Genomic DNA, 21516 nt, shown 5'->3' on the forward strand with positions numbered 1-21516 from the left:
GTGGGGCTGGGCGCTGCAGGAATCCGGCAGAAGGGGGGAGGACCCAGGGACACCGGAGAGGGCTGGAGGGAGAAATCCTTGGTGGTGTCCCAGCCTCCAGGAGGGACTTTGGAGAATATCGGATCCCGTGGAGTGTGTGATGTTAACCCCCTTGCTGGTGTCACCTTCAGCATCTTCAGAAAAGGCTGAAGAGAGAGGCAGTTTGGGGGGAGGCCGTTTGGGGGGAGGAGTGTGGGCTGTTCTACTTCCCAGCTGTGTGGTCCTGAGGAAGCTACTCAGCGTCTCTGAGCTGCAGTTATCGCCTCGCTTGTGAGATGGGGACTGTTGTGGGGATTAAATATTAACTTCTGTGAAGTGCTTAGGCTGCAGCTGGCGCCTGGTGAACCCCTAATGACTGGTTGCTATTGTTGTGTGGGTCCTTTGGGGAGATGAGTAGCAGGTTGGTCAGACACGGTGAAAGTACAGACACAACGGGGGACTGGGTCTTCCCTTCTCCATAGGTCAGCTCGCGGTGGGGCCGGTGCTCAGAGGATGTTGGTTGAATGAATGAGTGATTCTCTCTTCTCTCAGCTCTTCCCAAACACGATGCCAGCCCCAGGCAGCCCTCACTAAGCCAGCTTAGTGTATTTGGGACACATGGCTTCTCTCAGGTGGATCCCCAGGACTTTCTCTCTCCTCGACCATCTGTCCCATCTCTGCCTCTTCCTCTCCATTTGCACAGCCCAGCTGCGACGCTGAGCAGGAACTTCTGTCCCTCCGCCAACCACCTCAAAGATTGGTCAACATTTAAAAAGTCGAAATAAAGTAAGTTTAAAATTAATCATAGAATGCAAGATGGTGCAGCCGCTGTGGAAACCAGTTTGGCAGTTCTTCAAAAAGTTAAACAGAGAATTACCATATGATCCAGCGATTCCACTCCTAGGTACAGACCCAAAGGAGTTTGGAAGTACATCCTCTGATGAAGCAGAAGCTCAAACAGCTTGTGCCCCAGTGTTCATAGCGACGTTATTCACAACAGCCAAAAGGTGGAAACAACCCAAATGCTCACCTGCAGATGAATGGATAAACAAAATACATAACATATATAAAGGTATAAAGATACAACACAAATACATACAATGGAATATCAGCCTTAACAAAGGAATAAGAGTCTGATTTACATGCCACCACATGGATGAGCCTTGAAGACGTTATGCTAAGTGAAGAAAACCAGACACAAAATGACAGATTTGATTTCCAATCAAATTTCCAAATTCGATTCCAGTCAAATTCGATTTTCCATATTATACACTCATGGAAGTGTACGATTCCACTTACATGAGGTCCCCAGAACAGTCAAATTCGTAGACACAGAGGGAGAATAGAGGCTGTCAGGGGCTGGCGGAGGGAGAAGTGGGGAGTTAGTGTTTAACGGGTATAGAGTTTCAATTTGGGAAGATGAAGAAGTTCTGGAGATCGATGGTGGTGGCGGTTGTACCACAGTATGAACGTCCTTAATGCCACGGAACTATACATTTAAAAATGGTCAATTTTGTTATGTATATCTTAGCACAATAAAAGGTTTCATTGAGAGAGATGATTTTGTTTGTAATCCTTCTATCTCTTTTGTTTTTACTTTTTAACGTCCACCACCGATCCTCCAGGCCCCCATGTCCCTGGCATATAACAGGCCCTCACTCATCCCTTGCAGAGCGGATGAACGAGCCAGGCTTCCTATCTGGCCCCGCGCGGCGCCAGCTTGACCAGCGGCTCAGGGTTCCTGGTCCAGGCAGCTGTTTCTCTTTCCCTCTTGATTTCACCAAACCCTACAACCCATGAATCAGCCACAGGTGGTCGGGGATGGGGACAAGTGCCTCGTAGCGATTAGGTGGTTCTGGGCTTTGAGGATTAGACACGGCCCCAGGTGACGGAAGAAGCAATTTCTCACGGAGGCCTCTCTTTAGCACTCATCAGAGGAGAAGGCGCCACCCTTGCGAGCTGGAAAACGTGGGGACAAACAGCCAGGCCCAGGCTTTTGTTGCATTTCACACCGGAGAGGATTCCTTCTTGTTCAGCTGGAGCTCTTCGATGTGGCTTTTAATATGTTTGTTGCTGTGTAATCGATTTCTCCCCCTGAGCAAGTGGAGAAAATCATCAAGTGCTGGGACAGAGTCAGGCTCTTGGGGATCAAGAAATGTGCCCCACATTCAGTCTTACAAAACCCTGGTATCTTTTATCAAGTGTGAACATTGTGATGTAGCCCCCAGGTGACAGAGACAGATTATTCGAGGTGCTGACCGTATAGCCAGGTCATGTTTTTTAAAATCAAAGGCACGTGCCCCACATTCAGTCTTACAAAACCCTGGTTTTTTTTCATTGGCATCATTGTTTTGTGGGGAAAGACTTTCAATCTTGTCTCTCATTTCAAAAAAACTTGATGTGCACCTTTATTCAATAGCGAGCGTTGCTCAGGTTGCAAACACAGATTTTTGTTCGGCCCATCTCTTCTGATAGATGCTGAAAAGACATTCACTCAGTGGCCTTGGTTTGATTGTACTTGTTATTTTCTCCATTTCTCTCGGTGCTGAATGAAGATGGGGAGCTACATTGTTGCCTGCCAGCTTCTCGGTGAACAAGCGCTGAGCGCTGGCATGCCTGAGCTACAGCCCCCATCCACGGAGCTGTGCCCTTCCCTGCCGCCCACAGGGTGGCCGAGAGTCAGTGCTGATCTCCGTGTCACTTTCCAGTCCACATCGTGGCTCACAGTGTTACCATCAACTTAACCAAAAAAAGTTCTCTCCTGCAGCATCAATGTTGAGTGATGAACAGGACCCAAATAAATCATGGAGCACATTTCCCTCATATATGTACCAATCAGGCTGCAGGTGATGGAAAAAATCCAGCTCTAAGTACTTCAATAAATAAAGGTGCATTCCTGAGAATATCGGCCTGTCTGCTATAACAAAAGCCCAATAACAGTGGTTTCAGTAAGTCTGAGTTTCCTTCTCTCTTGATTAACAGTCTGAGCATAATGTGACCAGTGCAGATAGGCTACAGCTTTTTATTTTATTACCTGCCTTCCTCAACCACAGGTGGCTCCACCATCTGGTTTAAGATGGCTGCTCCAGCTCCTGCCACTGCATCTGCATTCCAGCCTATTGGAAGTGCAGAAAAATAAATGGAGGTATGCATCTTTCCTTTTGAGGGCATGAGTAGGAAACTGCACAACTCCTCTCTGCTGTCATTTCACTGGCCAGAATCCAGTCGTAGGAGCACACTTACCAGCCTGGTAAACTGGGAAATATAGTCTTTATCTGGGCAGCTATGTACGTATTCAGCAAAACTTCTATGAGTACTGTGGAGGAAGGGGAGCGTGGATATTGGGGGATAACTAGCAGTCTCTTCATTAACTCAGTGACTAAATAGCATTGACCTCCTGTGGGGGTGAAGATGGAACAGTGAACAAGACGGCAAATGTTCTGTTTCTCCCAGAGCTCACAGTCAGGTGGGAGACGAGCAAGAGGGGAGACTTTCAAGGGGGAGTCGTCAGTCGTTTCTAAGGTGGCTGACCAGACAAGTCAGAGTTGAGGTGAGAGCCTGGTGACCTTGACAAGGAGTGGAGAGGAGGGACAAAGATTGACTGCAGGGCCTCCTGGAGAGGCACTGGGGTGGGTGAGCGAATAGAGACAGGTCTTTGGGTGTTTTTTCTTTCTGTAAAAAAAAAAAAAAAAAGGAGAGAAATGGGGGTGTGAAGTCAAGACAGTTTTTTTTAAAAATTTAATTTAATTTATTTTTACACAGCATGTTCTTATTAGTTATCTATTTTATATGTGTTAGTGTATATATGTCAATCCCAATCTCCCAATTCATCCCACCATCACCAACTCCCCGCCTGCCGCTTTCCCCACTTCGTGTCCATACGTTTGTTCTCTTTTTTTTTTTTTAAGATGGAGAAATAAGTACGTGTGTGGTGATGGGAATGATCTTAGAGAGGGAAAAATGAAAATGAAGATGAAGGAGAACGAGGAGGAAATGATGAAGAGCATCCTTGAGGAGATGAGAGGGGTTGGGTCTAGAGCACCATGGCGGCTTGGTCTTAGGAAGAGGGATGTGGGCATTGGTGGAGTCTTGTCTGATTACTTCTGCTTCCTCAGTGAGATAAGAAACAAGGTCATTGGTAGCTTGGGTGAAAGTGGGGAGGAGAGACTGGAGGATTGGGGACATAGGAGAAGTTACGCATCTGCTACCAAGGGGCTGCTCTCCTCACGTGACAAGAAGCCTCCCGGAGGGACAAGATGGCTGCCACCACTGGCTCCAGCATTATGCCAGCATTCCAGGTGGGAGGAAGGTGGAAGGAAGGTGGGGCCCCACCAGTTGTCTCACTTGAAAGAAAAGAAAAGCTTTCTCAGAAACCCACCAGCTGCTTTCTGCTTAGATCTCACTGGTCAGAACTGAGTCACATGGCTACCCCTAGCTGCAAGGGAGGCTGGGAAATCAGGAACAGGATTCTCAAGATTGGCTGAGAAGAGGGCACACTGCCTCATCAAATGCAGCCAGGGTGCAGCTAAGAGAAGGAAGAGGGATTGTCTGCCACGCCCTCCCATACATGTGCCAAGGTCTGCTGTGCTCTCCCTGCCAGTGGTTTTGTGCATCTGTAAAGAAAGGGAAGTATCAGCCACTGTGCATGTGTGAGCATTACAAGTCTTCTACATCGTTGGCCATTAATTTCATGGACCACCACCCCAATAGCTTAACCTGTTTGCCAATAGCTTAACCTGTTTGCTCTGACTTAGTCACCGTGTGGCCGGCTTTATAATGGTCCTGGTAACAGAGTGGTTTGTACCTGGCTTTTCTATGAGGCCAGCCACCTTGATTAATGCCTCTGTGTTTTTGGTCTCTTCTCTGCCGTTAGTGATGGAAGTCATCAATTTTGTATTGGAAAGCTTTATTTTGTGCTTGTTCTAGAAACACTCCAATGTTTTCCCAGAGTGATGCCTTGATTGTTTTCTGGGGAAACAGATGTGAAAACTTCAAAGGCTCCTACCCACCACCGGACAACCTGACATGAGAGACCCCGCACTGGTCACAGGTATGACACAGATCCACTGGCAGGTACTAGGGTTGTACTTTCTATTTTTACTGTTTGTCTTTGCTGGTGCAAAATCATACTTCTCTAAACCAGCGCATTCCACAGGCATATCAAAATCCTAGTCATGGGCTTCCCTGGTGGCACAGTGGTTGAGAGTCCGCCTGCCGATGCAGGGGACGCGGGTTCGTGCTGCGGTCCGGGAAGATCCCACATGCCGCGGAGCGGCTGGGCCCGTGAGCCACGGCCGCTGAGCCTGCGCGTCCGGAGCCTGTGCTCCGCAACGGGAGAGGCCACAACAGTGAGAGGCCCGCGTACCACAAAAACAAAAACAAAAACAAAACAAACAAAAAAATCTTAGTCACTATTGATGGTTATGCCTTATTCTGAATCATAGAATTTTTGTTAATATTTTCATCACTACTTTCATGTTTCAACAAACCATTCTGCATCATCAATCCATTTTATTTGGGGCTGTAATACAACACAAACACGTCTGAGGGCTTCCTGTGTGCCAGGCAGTATTCTAAGTGCTTTATATATATTGTGTCAATTTTAAAGCACGCTCCCAATTTTTTGGACAATCCTCCTGTGAAGAGCTGGAATCTCCATCTCTTCCCTTTTAATCTGGGCTGGACCTATTGATTCACTTATCACCAATAGAAGGCGGTGAAAGTGATGCTTTCTGATTTCCAAGTTCAGGTGCAAAAACGCCATGTAGTGTCTACCAGGTTCTCCTGCGACCCTTGTTCTGGAGGAAGCCAGCCGCCAACTCCCCTGATTCTGCCATGCTGGATGTAGGCACCAGCTCCAGCAGAGCTGCTAAACTACAGCAGGCACCAGATGCCAGCCGTGTGAGTGAGCGATCTTGGACGTCCAGTGCAGCCCAGATGATGCATCAGCTGATGACGTCCGCAGCCGGCATCTGACTGTGCCTGCGTGAGAACCCCCACCGAGAACTGCCCAGCTGAGCCCTTCCAGAATTCCTGACCCACAAAACTGTGAGCAGAATAAAATGGTTGTGTGTGGGATTTTTTTTTTACCACTAGAATTTTTAGCAGCAATAGTAACCAGAAGATATAGAACTCATCTCATCTCGATTTTTCAGCTGAAGCAATTGAGCCCCAGAGAGATTAAGCAACTTGCACACGTTTTCATGGCAGAGATAAGAGATGAGTGCAGGCAGTCTGATTCTAATGTTCTGCCTCTTAACAATGGGGGAAAGCAAAGTTAACCAACAAGCGGAAATGCACAAAATGTAAAATGTGTGACAGCAAGGCTACAGCACCTGCAAAAAATCACAATGAATCTTCCATTTCAAATTTGCAAAATGGAAGTGAATGAAATTCTTCCAACCTTTCCTCTTTCATCTAAAAACTTCCAACTGCCCAGGGAGGTCAGGGTTTTGAGACCACATGAGGGAAGCCCACACCTCTCGACCCATAGTATCTTAGGCACGGGAGCTCTGAAGCTTCCTGGAAGAAAATATTAGAGCCATAAAATTAGAGGACATCAAATTTAACTGTTGGAAACACCTTGGAATTCATCTCATCCAACCTTCCACCCAGGGCAAGAGAAGGAAAAACCACGGGAGAGCAAAGCAACCTCTTGATACAGTGGCCTGAGCGACATCGGTAGGCAGCTGTGGTCAATGTCCAAGGAGCTGTGGAGGAAACATGGCAGGGTCAGAGCACAGGGTCAGGATGGTCACTGAGGGCGGGGGACTGGGTCGGCCTCATGGGCATGTAACCTGTGCAGTCACTCAGGGCCTCCTGCCTTAAAGGACCCCACGTTTCATTTAATGCTCTGCATCGCTGTCTTGAAATTCTTAATAATTTTTGAACAAGGGGTCCCGCATTTTCATTTTTTACTGGGTCCCACGAATTATGGAGCTGGTCCAGGCTGGGGAGGTCTGAGAGCTGCCTCAGGAATGAGTATTTCAGCAGAGAGAGCAGGACAGGCAAAGCCTGGAGGCTAGAAAGCCCCAGATCAGCTTGGGAAATGGTTACTTGCCCAAGACCATCTAGGCAGGAAGAGATAGCACAAGGAATTGAACCCAGTCTTGTCGGACTCCAAGGCTCGTGGTCATAAACACTTTGCTCTCCTGTCTCCTGGGACAGAACTCACACCTTGAGCCAGCCTCCTGACTATTCCTACAAATTGCAGCCTTCTTTTCTAGGGAGCCTTCCTGGATTGCTATGACCCATCCTGCTTGCCATTCCCCCCTTCCTTCATCCTTCTTACCTGGCTGAGCCTGTGCCAACCTGTCTATTTTCCCTGCCCCTCCTGGCTAGCGTCTACTGTGGCTTCCAGGTCCCCGGGCCAATACTTCCAGGGCCTTGTCTCCCAAGAAGAAGCCTTGGGCTCAGTCTTCTTGCTGCAAACCTCACGTAGATTCCACGGTGAAGCCTTTCTCACCTTCCCATTCCTAGAGCTAGGCTGCAACTCCAAAGAATTGGCAATGGGAATCAGGCGTGGTTCGCATTCCTCCCACCACTGACTAGCATGAGCACCTTAGCCTCTCTGAGCCTCAGTTTCCCAATCTGTTAAGTGGGCCTAGACCCCACATTAATCACTGGTCCTGTACATCCTGATATGCGGCCATGTCAAGGCCACCACACCTCTGCGCTCTTCCTCCCCACCCATGTCCCAGACCAATCATGAGAAAACTTCAGACACGCCCGAATTGAGGGCCATACTCCAAAATACCTGATCGGTACCCTTTAAAACTGTCAAGGTCAAGAAAAGCAAGGAAAGAATGAGACGCTGTCACAGATCAGAGGAGGCTAAGGAGAAACATGACTAAATGCAACGTGGGATCCTGGATAGGATCCTGGAACAGAAAAAGAACATTAGTGGAAAATGGGTGAAACTGAATGAAATCTGGAGTTTAGTTAATTGTAATATACCCGTGCTCATTTCTTAATTTTTGACGAATGCATTGTGGCGATGTGAGATGTAAACATCAGGGGAAGCTGGGTGAAGGGTACATAGCTACTCTCTGGGCTCTATGTACATCTTTCTAAAAATAAATCTAAAATTATTCCAAAATAAGATGTTTATTAAAAAAACAACAAACCTGCACCACTGCTATTGCTTTTATCTGCCGTGTCCCTCCCCCATTCTTCTGCTGACAGGCCCTTCTCTGGCTACAAGGGTGTGGGTACCTGACCCAGCCTGGGCCATTAATCTGCCCTCATCACCCTGGCTCTTGGTCCAAGGGGTAAGCATGTGACCTGCACTGGGCCAGTCAGAGTCCTTCCCTAGAACTATTCAGCTTGGAATTGGATGAAAATCTCTTCCCATTCTCGCCATGAATATGTAAGGCTGTAAACCTGGGGTCTCCTGGTTTCACTCAGTGGGGACGGTGACCCAAAAGAACTAAGCCTCCGAGAGAGAGAAAGAGAGAGAGAGAGAGAGAGAGAATGATGACGGCCTTCAAGGTGGCCTCGTCCTCCTTCCCAGTCTTCCTCAGGCAGACCCTTCCTGCCCTTCCCTGTTATGTGAGCCAATATATCCACTTTTGAGTTTAAATCAGTTAAAACTGGGCTCGAGCTGGGTTTCTGTCACTTGCAACCAATGAGTCCTAACATAACTTCTCAAGTTGTGTGAAGATTCGATGGCGTTTGTATATAACCTGGCACACGGCAGTCACCTGCAAATGGTGAGGAATGTGTTTTCTTCTGCAAGGAGTCTGGGGCCTGCCATGCACTTCTGCTCGTTTGGTTATGGCCCTGACACCTGCCTTGCTCCCCTCCTGGCTCCCACGTACCCTGCTGGGCATCCTGCTTCAGATGAGCCCATCTGGCTTCACACGCCCTCCCCTCTCCAAGCCCTGATCCCGGCCTCCTCCTCTTGGTGTTGGGAGCTGAGTTTGCAGCTGAGATTGGGTTTTGCTCTGGGAAGGGTATCAGGGAGGAAGAAATGGAACTCAGCCTCTGGCAGAAAATTTCCTGCTCAGAAGTGGGGGGCAAAATCCCAACACTGGCCTGGCCAGACCCAGTGAAATCAAGGTAGCTGAGTGTTCGAATGCCAAGGTTTGTCTAGTGCTTGTTCTGGAAATGAAATGACGGGGCTGTGGAGACTGGAGTTCCATGGGCCCCAAGTGTGAGGTTGCGGGGAGCAGGAGATGTGAGGGGAGGTTTTAGAGAAACCACAGGCAGAGCAATCAGAAGGATTTGAGTGAGAAAGGGCAGAAGTCGCTCTTTTATCTCAGGTCTGGGCTATGGGCCAGGAAGGCTGAGACACCACCAGGGAAATCCAGGGAGAGTACTGAGGGCGTGCAGCCACCTTGCCCTGGAGCTGGGCTGGGAAGGACCTTGCTCAGCCCGAGGAGGGACGAGGCAGGTCCTGGGGTTGCCTTCCTGAGCCTCAGTTGCCCCGTGCTGTCCTGGCCACTTCGTGCATCTGTGCCTTGTCCCTTCCACCTGTCAGGCTGACAGGTAGCTGGAGCACCTCTCTCTCTTCTTTTGTTTTGCGGTGATTTAATTTTTTTTTTTTTTTTTGCGGTACGTGGGCCTCTCACTGTTGTGGCCTCTCCCGTTGCGGAGCACAGGCTCCGGACACGCAGGCTCAGCAGCCATGGCTCATGGGCCCAGCCGCTCCGCGGCATGTGGGATCTTCCCAGACCGGGGCATGAACCCGTGTCCCCTGCATCGGCAGGCGGACTCTCAGCCACTGCGCCACCGGGGAAGTCCAGTGATTTAATTTTTAAAAAAATTTTTATACAATTTAAAAAGTTTACTTTCCATTTACAGTTATTACAAAATATTGGCTGTATTCCCCGTGTTGTACAATACATCCTGGAGCCTGTCTTACACGCAGGAGTTTTTACCTCTCACTCCCACACCTCTATATTGCCCACCGCCCCGCCTCCTGTAACCACTAGTTTGTTCTCTATATCTGTGAGTCTGCTTCTTTTTTGTTATATTCACTAGTTTGTTGTATTTTTTAGATTGGAGCATCTTTTCTTGTGCGAAGCATTCCTTTTGCCCACCACGCCCCCTCCCCCACCCGGCCTTCAGGGCAGAACTGAATTCACTTGCCTTTCTGTCCCCATACGTTTTCTTTCCTCATCTGCTTTACTCTTCCTTCCTTCCTTCGTTTGTCCACTCAGGCATGAACTTGATCATTTTATTCAACAAATATTTTTGGAGTGCTGGCTGCATGCCAAATCCTGAGCAAACCGAGGTGAATAGGACGGACTGCCCTTGCCTTTGTGGCAGCGAGAGGGAGGGAAGGGGCTGGGTTTAGGGTACGTTTTGGAGGCAGAGCGAGTAGGAGTTGTTGATGGGTCAGATCTGAGGGGAGCCCAGGGGGCATCAAGGAGGCATCTGGGTTTTGGGCCTGAGTAACTCTGAAGCAGCCGCATACACCTGCCTTTCCCCACAGAGCCTGGGGAACACACAGTTACCCTAACCCTAACGCTAACACTAACCCACCCCCACACTTGGATTCTAGACTGAGAGGACATTAGCTATAAAGGCAAGGTGCTGGGAATGATGAGCCAGATGGGGGCTAACAATGGGGCTACCTGCCTAAAATACCCCAAGAATTCCCGTGGCCACAGCATGCTTCCATCAGCAGGAAAAACTGGGTGAATTGTAGCATTGCCTCTTTCTCACTGTGTGATCTTGGTCAAATCACTCAGCATCTCTGAGCCACATCAGTAAAACGGGAATACTAACAATAAGTACCTAGTGAGATTGCTGTCGTTATTCACTGAGACTTTAATTCACGGGGAACACTTGACATCCAGCCTGAATGAGACAGTAAATGCCTCCATTTTAAGTGATTATTATGATTCTAGGCAGAATGTGGCCAGGTTGCAGAAGACTCCAGATGCTGGTGTAAGGAGTTGGCGTTTCACCCTATGGAGTCAGAGCCTGAACATTTCTGAGCAGAGGAAGGACACAAGGAAAGCAGACAGTCAGCGCTTCTCCAGTCCCTGCAGCATCCGGAGCCTTGGAACCGGCTACAGGTCAGCGGTGACAAGCCCGGCCGCAGGGCCAGTGACTTCCAGCTCCCAGAGCCCTCCAGCTGCCCCACCTCCGGACCCAGGCAGTGGAAGCCAGTCTACCCCCACCCCCAGCATCACTCCGGGCAGAGCCCGGCTCACTGAGCCAGCTGAGACTCAAGCCACCCCCACGGCCCCGACGCTGTGGCCACAGGGCCCAGGCCTGAGGCTCCAGCAGGATCCCCGCCCGACAGAATTCAGGAGCCCCACGTAAGGGTGCTTAGACCCAAACGGCAGACACCGCCACAGTGCAGGGCTCAGTGGCCTCCGGCTAGTGGGCAGTGGAAGTCAGACAGACGCACAGAGCCCTGAGCATCCCCCACCCTCTCCAACTCTCCCTGGCGGGTGTCTCAGAGGAGACCCCTGGCTCAGAAAGCTGGGGGCAGGTGGTCTGTCGTAGGGCTGTAATGCCTGCAGATCCCCCCTGTGTTGGAGCCGGCTCTCCTTGGTTTGACCCTTGCACCATTGGGTGGGGCCACTTTTGTGCCTGGCGAGGGGCTGGGCACCCAGGGTACCGACCAGGTCAGACACGGTGGCGTCTGGGAGTTGCTCGCATTCTAGTGGAGGCACCAGGTGTATCAACAGGGGGACTCACAGTCCTTCCCTGTCCCAGGGTACGCTCCGGGCCTGCTCTACCAAGACTGGCAGGGAGGCGGGCTGTCCAACCTCAGCCCCCAGGAATCTCAGCTCCAAGCCGGGCAAGCATGATGCTGTCGGCACCCCTAACGAGGTTCCCTGGGGCCCCTCCCATAACTGGATCTCTGGACCAAAGGGTATCCACCTGGACATTTCAAAATATCCCCCAGGGTGTGGTCTTGGCCTCTGGCCCTCACAGACACCCTCTCATGGGCGTCACACATGCAGCCACCCGGAACTCTTGTCTGGCCTCATCAGGAATTTTATATTCATTCTTCAAGCTCCGTTGGCCTTGAGCTGCCCTTGATTCATGGAGGATGATAGACTCTCAGAAGCAGAGAATCCTCCAGCTCCTGTATCCGCACCCCTAGTTCTGTTTTTACCTTTGCTAGTGTGCTTGCAGAACACGGAACTTCCCCAATTTTTCCAAATATAATTGATCGACCTCAAGCCCACTGGCCCCCAAGACGGCTCCTGATGATACCTTTCTCCTGGAATTCACACCTGTGTCGTCCCCTCCCACAGTGAACAGGGCAGATCTGTGTAACCAATAGGAGATTGCCTAAACGATAGTGTGTACCTTCTGAGGAGAGGTCATCTGAGAATTGTGGCTTCCTCCCTGTTCTCACTCCGGGAGAAGCAGCCACCGTGCTGTGAGGACGCTCAAGCAGTCCTGGTGAGAGGTCCATGCGACAAGGAACTGAGGCCTCTTGCCGACAGCCGGCACCAACTTGCCAGCCAGTGTGAATGAACCATCTGGGAAACAGGTCCTCCAGTGAAGCCTTCGGATGAGTACAACCCCAGCCAAACACCTGGACTGCAATCTTATGAGAGATCTCAAGCCAGAATCGTCTGCTGCCAGATTCCTGACCACAGGAACTGTGAAATAATAACTATCCTTTGCTGTTTGAAGCCACTGAGCCGCGAGGTAATCTGTTACATAGCAATAGATGATTTATATGACAAGCATGTAGACTTTTCTGAAGACAGTGGTGGGGAGAGGTGGTAGGGGAGGCTGAAGTTGGGGGAGGGGCGTATATTGCCCACCTTTCCTCAATCCCCAGCTCCGAATCCTCTCATCCTTAATACACCCAGCAATTACCTGCTCCCTAAGCCCTACTTCTAACCCGGCACACGCTGACCTTTCACAGGGACTTGCAAACCAAAATGCCCTCAGCTAAGTGACCCCACTTTCCCGAGAAGGCAGCTTGCATCTGTCTCTTTATATTCAATTTGGGGTGGTTCCGTGGTGAGAAAGGGGCAGGGGTTTTAGCGGGGAATCTTCATTATTTGTCCTTCTGGGTTCCGTGTCTTATCACTGGCTCCCACCCTCTGTGATCATAGCCCTTGGTTCCAGCATTGGAAGCACAGCAGAAAATCTGATTTTTGGTCTGGATCCAAAACAGGAATATGACACCCCGTCCACGGTCAATGTGTGTGTGTGTTTCTCTAAAAGAACCACTTAACCTAATTTCCTTAGCATCAACTCGAAACGCCATGTAGACGGAGGGAAAAAAAATTCACCTAAGTACAAAGGGCAGGTCTTGTTATTCGCCTTAAACAGCCCATGAAGCTTTTCAGCAATTTATGGGTTCCTCACACTCTCACTCCTCCGTTTCCTAAGGCTGCAGAAAGGAAGATCTCCCTGAAACATGTCCTTGTGGCGATACGGCGCGGGCAGCGGGGTCGTTTGGATGCGAGCCACATCTGGTCAACTTAGGACAAAGGGCGCTTGTGGGTGGGCTGTGAGGAGCGGCTCCCAGGCACTGCCGGAAGATCCCAGGGTCTGGGATTCAGGACAGGGGTCCAGGCTGCCGGAAATGCCTGCCCATCTTCTGGCACTGAGGCTTTTGGGATGGTTCTGCTTCGGCTGTTTCTCACGTCCACGCGCCACTCCACTCACGACTCAGCCCAGCTGGGGGCTGGGGGAGGCACCTTGATTCAAATTCCATCAAGACTGTACATGGCAGTGGGGAGAGAGGAAATTGGGAGGCTGGTGGGAGGGAGGAGAGATGCTGGGTTCTCACAAAAACCCCCTAACGTTCGCTTTGTGACTTTTTAATGAGAATAATATATGTTAAGGGCCTTGCATGGTGCCTGGCTCTGAGTGAGCCCCATACAAGCTAGCTATTATGAGAGAGGTGACGGAGTGAGAAATAATTCGGGGGAGGACACATGTGAGAATGAACGATGCAATGTGATGTGTGCTGTCATTAAGGCCTGCACCGACTGCTTTGGGGGCCAGTGGAAGAATAAGCAACTTGGCCAGCTCAGCTTAGGGGTGGTCACGGAAGGCTTCACCGAGGAGGCAGCCTTTGAGCAGTACCTAATGATAGACTAGAAGTAGACAGGTAGGGAAGGAATATGAAAGGAGGAAAGTCTTCCAAGTTGAGGGAACAGCATGCTCAAAAGCACAAAGGTGTGTGGGTTATGAGGTGAGAGATTCATGGGATGTTCTGGAAAGGACGGATATTGGTGTCTGGGACCCAGAACATGTGTGGGGTGATACAAGATGATGCTAGAAGAGTAAGGGCTTGACTGCAGAGGGCCTTATTGGGGCAAGGTGAGGAGTTTGTGTTTTATTCCCTAGCAGAGAGGGCGTACCATTCATCTCTGCGTCTGCACCCAAGGCAGACATCACCAATCGATCATGATGACACTGTCTTCAGGGGGAACACCCAGGTAGCTGCTGCCAATCACTTGGCATCGTCATGCAAAATGAAACACACTGCATCCCTGCATGGGCTCTGGGGAGCTACTGGAGGGTTTAAATAGGGGGGTGATGAGGGAGGATTGCTGCAGGTGTTCAGGTGAAAGACGGCAAGTCCTAACCTAGAACAATGACAATGGGGATGGATTGCTGCCACATTTTTCTCAACCTTACCTGTTCAGCTAGAGATTCCAAGCAGTCTCTTCGTCTCCACCTCTCAGGCCTGGCCAGAGTGCTCGGGGTCCCGTGTGCGTGCGTGTGTGTGTGTGTGTGTGTGTGTGTGTGTGTGTGTTAGCTCTGTCTGGGCTACATTGTGGGGAGAAAGGTGTTGTATTTCTGGAACTGTGCTAACCCATGTGGTTGCCATTAGCCACATATGGCCATTTAAATCTAAATTAATAAAATCAAAATTAAAAATCCAGTTCCTCAGTCCCACTAGCCACAGTGTCAAGCACTCAATAGTCACATGTGGTTAGTGGTTACTGTACTGGATGATGTAGCTATATAACCTTTCCACCATCGCAGAAAGTTCTATTGGACGGCGCTGGTCCAGAGAGAGCCGAGTCGGGTGTCCAGATCACCATCCTCAGTTAGCCCAGGTCAACTCCATCTTCTATCTGGTGGTGGTGACTAAGAGTTTGAAAGCCTTGCCAAGTTATGTCTGCCTGCTAAGGACGAAGCCTCCGAAGGGAGACTCTTAAGAACGTTTCAGAGCTTAAAGCCATCTCCGAGCTAATCCACCAAGCCTGGAGGTTCCGAGGGGAAGGGAGCGCCCTTGCGGTGACCCCCAGCATTGTGCTGGGCACAGGGCTGCTTCTGTTACTCGCATTTCCCAAAGGAGGAAACTGAGGCTCAGAGAGGGGTGTGACTTGCCCTTTGGCAGATGATGGGAAAGTCACGCAAACTGAACCGGAACAGACTGTTTAGCTGCGTGCTGCCTGGTGTTCCTTGGAATCATTGCTCAGTTTCTTGGGCCAGAGCACAACTGGTGGACCTCCTCCAGTGCCCATTTCTGCAAGCCTCTGCACGGGAGAGCCTCAGCCACAGGGGTAGATTGGGGAGATTTCTGCAGTTGCCCCCTAGATCCGCCAGAGGGCGCAGAGGCCGTTGTGCTTCCGCCTGAGGTGGGCGGGGCGGTGAGCGAGTCGTTCCTTCCAGCAAGGACTTTGGGCTGGGACCCTGCTTCTCGCCTGGCCTTATGAAGCGGACGAAGAATGTATTCCATGTGGCCCCTACCCTCTAGGAGAGCTCCGTTTAGCGGGCAGAGACAACATAATGGCTTGTTTGGGTCTGCAGCAAGGGGCCTTGAAGGGTGGATAGGAGTGTGCCAAGTAGCCTGGAGTCCAGTTGTGGAGGGCAGAGGCGGAATGCCCAAGTCGGTCTCCTACTCGGAGAAACCGTGACCTCGGTGGCCTGTGTCTCAGCGCTTGTCTACCCTCCTAGCCTCATCCTGGACCTGCTTTTCTGTTCTCAGTTGACAGGAGGGAGGAATTTCTGAACAGAGGTTCTGCTCTAGTAATACCTAACTCCCTGGAGTTCCTTGCACACACCAGGTGGTTTCATGCCTCTGTGCCTTTGCACATGCTGTTCCCGCGGCCTGGGACATACTTCTCCACCTTCTTCAGTTGACCAACTCCTATTCGTCCGTCAAGATTCAGCTCAGGCAATGGCTTTTTCCAGGGAGTCTCTCCCATTCCTGGCCTGGGTGAGATGCTCCTTCTGGGAGCTCCTGCAGCCTGTTCTGCTGTGCACTACTTGAGGACAGGCACTGGCGCACAAGGCCCCATAAAAGTGATTGAGACGCATAGGGCTTGTCCCAGGCAGGGCTTCGACGGGAAGGTTTGCGGGTCCCAGGAGCCGAGACGGCGCCTGTTTCTTCCTGCACGTGACATGAGCCAAATCTCCTCACCAGGTACTTGTGTGCCCAAGTGTGTGTGTGTTGGGTGGGGGTGGGGGTGGAGGTATAGGCCCCGGATGTCAGAGCTTCTTTCTGCATCTCCCACCTCTGTGTGTGTTTACGTGGGGGGCGGTGGCCAGAGAGAGGCTAGGGCTCAAAGGTCTTAGGAAGCGTCTCTGGGCAGCAGCAGAGACCAGTGTGCCCCTGGGCATACTCCGTGAGGGGTGGGGAAAGGTAGTGAGCGGCAGCCCAGAGCCCTAGCCCAAGGGTAGAGAGACCCGGAGTCTACTACTGTCTCTGCTATCAAGCACGCTGTGTGACCTTGGAGGAGTCACTGCGCTCACCGAGCCTCAGTTGTCTCGCCTGTAAAATGGGAACGCAGCAGCCACAGTTCTCCGGTTGTCAGCGGTTGAGCACTGGACGGGCGAGCCGGACGGCTGCCGGGGATGGGGTGGGGTGGGGGATCCACCTGTAGTGGGAAGACCAGGGGGCTCGGGCGTCTTCGGGCGGCCGCTGGGGGGCGCTGCGCACCTCCGGCGGCCCGCCCCGCATTAAGTTTGCCTCCAGCTGTTGAATCCGCCGGCGGCGGCGGGACCCGGTCCCCGCGGGGTGAGCGGGGCTGGGGTCCGGGGCATGCCGGGGGCTCAGCCGTCCGCGGGGCCGCGGGTGCAGCTGAGGAGCCAGGCGCGGCCCCCGCCCGGCGGGCGTGTGTCTGCGAGCGTGCGTGTGTCCGTGGCGGCCTCGAGCCGGGAGAGGGGGCGGGAGGGGTCTCGCTGCGGAGAGGCCTGCGGAGGGGGCGGAGGGCTCGGGCGGCTAGGGCGGCGGACAGACCGCGGCCGCGGCCGCGGGCCCTGACGCACGCTGCGCTCCGGCCCCCTCCCGGGCGCGGGTCCCGGCGAGGCAGAGGCGCGGCGGGCGGCGGCGGGGTCTGCGCGCACACGGCGGCTCACAGACACACACTGGTCGCGCCACAGACACACGCCACGCACCGAGCCGCGGCCGGCGCGCCAAGCCCGCCGGGCGCCGCGCGCATCGCTCCGCGCTCGCACTCGCACTCGCCCTGGCGCGCAGGCCCCGCAGCCGCCGCGGCCGGAGGCGGCGCTCGGCCAGGAGCCCGGCTGGGGCTGGAGGTGAGTGAATTCCTCCAGATCCGAGCGCCCGCGGCCGGCGGAGACGGTGGGAGTGGGCGCTGGGACCGGCGGACACCCCCTCCGCCAGTGGGGGTGGGGCTTGGGAGGGGGACACAGCCAGGGGAGGATGAGACGGGGAAAGCCACCCGCGGCGCCTCCTGGGTCTGGGCATCCCCGTGAGACCCCCGGAGGACCACCCTATGCGGGGCGGCGGGGGGGGGGCGGTGGTGGTGGTGGGCGGAGGCGGGGTGGGAGGACGAGGAGGACGGTCGGTGAGGTGAGCAGTTTCGGGGGCTGGTGCAGAGGCTTGGTGGTGGACGGTCGTGCCAGCCAGTGCCACAGCGCACCTCTCTGCCCCCATCTTTGCGAATCGGGGGCCCTCGCTCCCCTCTTTCACGGAGTGCTGCCGGGTCAAGGGATTCATCTTCGTAGCTGGTAAGGGGGGTTTGATTGGTGCGGGATGACAGCTCCAGCGGGAGGGGGCCAGGGTGGGGCTTTCCCCCTGCTTCCCCGCAGGAGGGCGATGGGTTTGGTAAGAGGACCGGAATTGGGGAGTGGAGGCTCCCAGGGGGTGGGAACCCTTGCAAACGCTTTGCCCCTTTTTCTGGTGGCGCTGGTGTGGGGCAAGCAGGGAGGCGGCCCAGGGAGGCAGCAGAAATCGGCAGAGATCTGCAGACTGCAGCTCTGGCAGGGCCGGGGCCACTGCCGGTGTGTGTGTGTGTGTGTGTGTGTGCGTGCGTGTGTGTGTGTGTGTGTGTGCGTGCGTGTGTGGGCTCCAACAACTGGCAGAAGAGAGGGGCAGGGGGTGGGTGTGTTGGCTGGTGAGGCAGTGTGTGCACGTGGGGAAGGATGTGTGTGCTGTGTGTGCACACGGGGCTGTGTGCAGGAGTGGACCCTGTGCTGTCTGTCTGTACACACACACACACACACACACACTCTCTTCGTGGCTCAGCAGGGTTTCCTCGGAGTGTTTGGAGGGGAGAGTGCTGTTGTGTTCGTCTGTGTGTGCTCGGGGAGCTCGTGTCCAGGACAGAGGCGGCCAGGCTGTGGTGTGTCAGCCGTGCCCAAGGAAGGAGACGACAGGGGATGGTGGCATTCACCCTCTCTGGGCTCAGCTTGGGAGAAATGGAGAAACGTGGTACTTGAGGACACTTTCTGCAGCTCTGGGCTCCCTGCTGTGTTCCGTCCACCTGGACCCCTCCCACCCCAGGGGCTGCCTCTGGAGGGCGCTTCGATCCCGTTGCTGAGACACAGGTGTTGGACCGGAGTGTGTGTGTGTTTGTGTGTGCGTGCGTGTGTGTGTGTGTGTGTGTGTGTCCGGGCTGCGGCTGTTGGAGGAGAGAAGCTGGGGGGGGGGGAGGAGGGAGGTGCTGGCAGCACCTGGAGGAATGTGGTGGAAGCTGCAGGCCCCAGGCTGCCAGATTTAGTTACTGAGGGACATTTTTATCTGCCTCACCAGGGGAGTAATTTGCATGTGTATGTGTGTGTGCCTGGCTCGAACACCTGTTCTCAGGGCCTGTGGGCACCTGTGGGACGTGTCGTGTCTAGGCCATCAGCAGGGCATGGGGGCCTGCACATGTGTGTAAACGTGTGTCCTAGGAGAGGAATGTCTGCGCACTCGCATGCGCACACGCGCGCACACACACAGGCACCGTCCGTAGATGCCTGTCCTGAATGAGCTGTGTACATGGGTGGGGACCTCTGGGCCATCGGCCCCTGGGCAGGAAGAAATAGGAGTAGTTGAAGGGGGTATCAGGGAGCTCTGTGTGTGTGTGTGTGTGTGTGTGTGTGTGTGTATGTGTTTATGTGTGTGACGTCAGTGAGAACCTCTGGGTGTGACATCAGCTCCAGGTTGCCGGTGACGTCACTGGGACAGCAGTGTGAGGGGTCACCCCCAAGGACCGGGTGATGTCAGTGGGAGGGTGAGGGAGGTGTCATGGTGAGGGTGTGGGGCTCAGTGTGGTCACATCCCCTGTGTTGTGAGGGGTGAGGAGGGGAGAGGGATGGAGCCTTGGGGTGAGCAGTCCCTCCCAAGAGGTCCCATTTCCTGAGTGGACGTGGGACCCCTTTCCGTAAGGCCTGCCCCCCTAATAGCACATCTCTGTTGCCTAACACCCGACCCGTGGTGTCCCCCCTCCCCCTCCCCTGCCTGGACCCCGCCAGTTCCTGTTCTCCACCCCATCCCAACGGGGTTGCACAGACCCTTCGGTGACTGTGTTCTGGTGAGTGAATGTATGTGTAAGTGCAGGTGACAACAGAAAACGGCCACAGCGAGGGAGCCAGAGACCTTAGGTTCTAATCCCATGTTGCCTCTCTGTGTTTTGTGGTTTAGGCATTCCTGTCACTTCTCTGGGTCTCAATTTCTTGTCTGTCACCTGGAAAGTGGTTAGGGAGGCGAGGGGGGATTACAGGAGTTCATGGGCTTCTGGGGGGCCAGATGCCCAGCACATGATAGAAGGTCAGTCCACGTGAGCCCCATCCCCTAGCCTCCTGTCCCCCAGCCCAGAAGCTGCTCCCCTGTTTTGCTTTAACTCTGGCTTTGTAAACAACTTTCTCTTCTCTCCTTGGATCCTCACAGCAGTCCTGTGAGGCTGGTAGGCTGGCAATATTATGTGGCCATTTGACAGATGAGCAAACTGAGGTCCAGAGGGTAAAGTAAGCTGTTGTCGTTTCATTCCTTAGTGAGAACTCCCCTGCTTGGTGGGTGCGGGGAGACCCGTTGGATTGGCAGGGCACTCTCATTTAACGGAGGGACAGGGCGCTCTGCGCAGTGGGGGCAAGGAGTGGGAGGCGCCAGGGTGAGGGGCCCAAGGTGGAGAGGTCAGTGGCTGCAGTACAGGCTGCCTCCTGACTCGGTCCAGTGTCTGCTTGTTCTGCCCCATGAGATTCCGAGATGGCCCGGCTGATAGAAATGGCCGCATCCAGCTGCTTAGCCGCCTCTAGTGAGGTCAGCCAGGGGTGCTCACAGGAGGCTCTGTGCCTGCTCCCCGGTGTGGCTCCCTTGTCCCCGATATCTGGTGGGGTGGCTGCTGTGGAAGTAGACCTCGTGCCAGTGACACCTCTGCTGTGTCCTGGCCGCGTGTGACGCGGGGATCAGCTCCTGTCTGTGTCCGAGGTGGTAGCAGCTTGCCTTGTGGGCTTTGCTGCGCGAGTGTGAGAGTGTGGCATCCCCATGCAGGGTCGGGACTGCACCCATCACAGCTACTCTCACCGCTTCAGCTCCGGTGCCCCTGAGCCAGGTCCTCTCTCCTGCCACCTGCCCCCCACCAAATCTGCTAGGACAGTGCACTGTGCAGACACGACAGCCAGGAAGCAGATTGCCTTGAAGCCCAAGACTCCTTAACAAGTCAGGCCTCTTCGGGGACAGCGTTAATAGTCCAGGTTAACTCAGTCCTCTGTCTCCTGCTGTCCCAGCCCAATCCTCTATTAAATTAACCTTCTCCTGGCTCAATTAGCACCTGGGGCAGAGGCGCTGCCGTTAGTACTGGGGATGGTGTCGGGGGAGGGGGGGTTGGAATGATAGAACCCCCTCCTCCTCCTCCCAGCTCTGCAGACAGTCCCCAGAGAGCCCCTGAGGGCTGGCGAGCCACCTGGGCAAGCTTACATTCAGGGTGCCAAAGGAAGGGCGCTGGCTGCATGATGCTTCTGACGGCAGTAATTATAGTGATAATAATAATGATATTAGCTAATATTCATTGAGTGTGTACTGAGAGCCAGGCCTGGTGGGAAGCTCTTTTAGGGGCACTCATTTAATCCCACAAAGCCTTCTGTAGTAGAGCTATTATTCCTCATTTTCCAGATAAGAAACAGAGAGGTTCCAGACCAGCTCAGAGCCACACAGCAGTGGAATGAGGACTGGAAGCCCCACGGGTGGACTCTTTGCATCATTAATTGTTAATTGATGAACCCTTTTGCTAGGGAACCCTGGGCATCTTGGGGTGCCCCTCTCTCTGAGGGACCTCTCAGGGCCTTGCTTTGCTTATCTGTAAATGGGGGCAGTGTAGGGAAGCAGTGGGTGTGGCTGCAGGCAGAGAGGAGCAGAAAGGCTGCTGGGTCTCAGTT

General features: G+C 53.3%; 1 protein-coding gene across 6 annotated transcripts in view; it reads left to right on the forward strand.

The window, feature by feature from the left end:
- The first annotated feature begins 16870 nt into the window (after positions 1-16870).
- The window catches only part of ELFN2 (extracellular leucine rich repeat and fibronectin type III domain containing 2), a 57443-nt gene continuing 52797 nt past the window's right edge, over positions 16871-21516 (forward strand). For 3 of the 6 annotated variants that reach the window (XM_070046404.1, XM_060305640.1, XM_070046405.1), the window contains exon 1: positions 17343-17454. The gene's annotated coding sequence lies outside the window, so the exon portion shown is untranslated. Of the gene's footprint in view, positions 16934-17342; positions 17455-17744; positions 17890-17967; positions 17987-21516 lie in introns of those variants that run through there. The other 3 variants (XM_060305642.1, XM_060305639.1, XM_060305649.1) reach the window with 3 other exon arrangements.

Source organism: Globicephala melas, chromosome 10, assembly GCF_963455315.2.
Source record: "Globicephala melas chromosome 10, mGloMel1.2, whole genome shotgun sequence".
In the NCBI taxonomy this organism is placed as follows: domain Eukaryota; kingdom Metazoa; phylum Chordata; class Mammalia; order Artiodactyla; family Delphinidae; genus Globicephala; species Globicephala melas.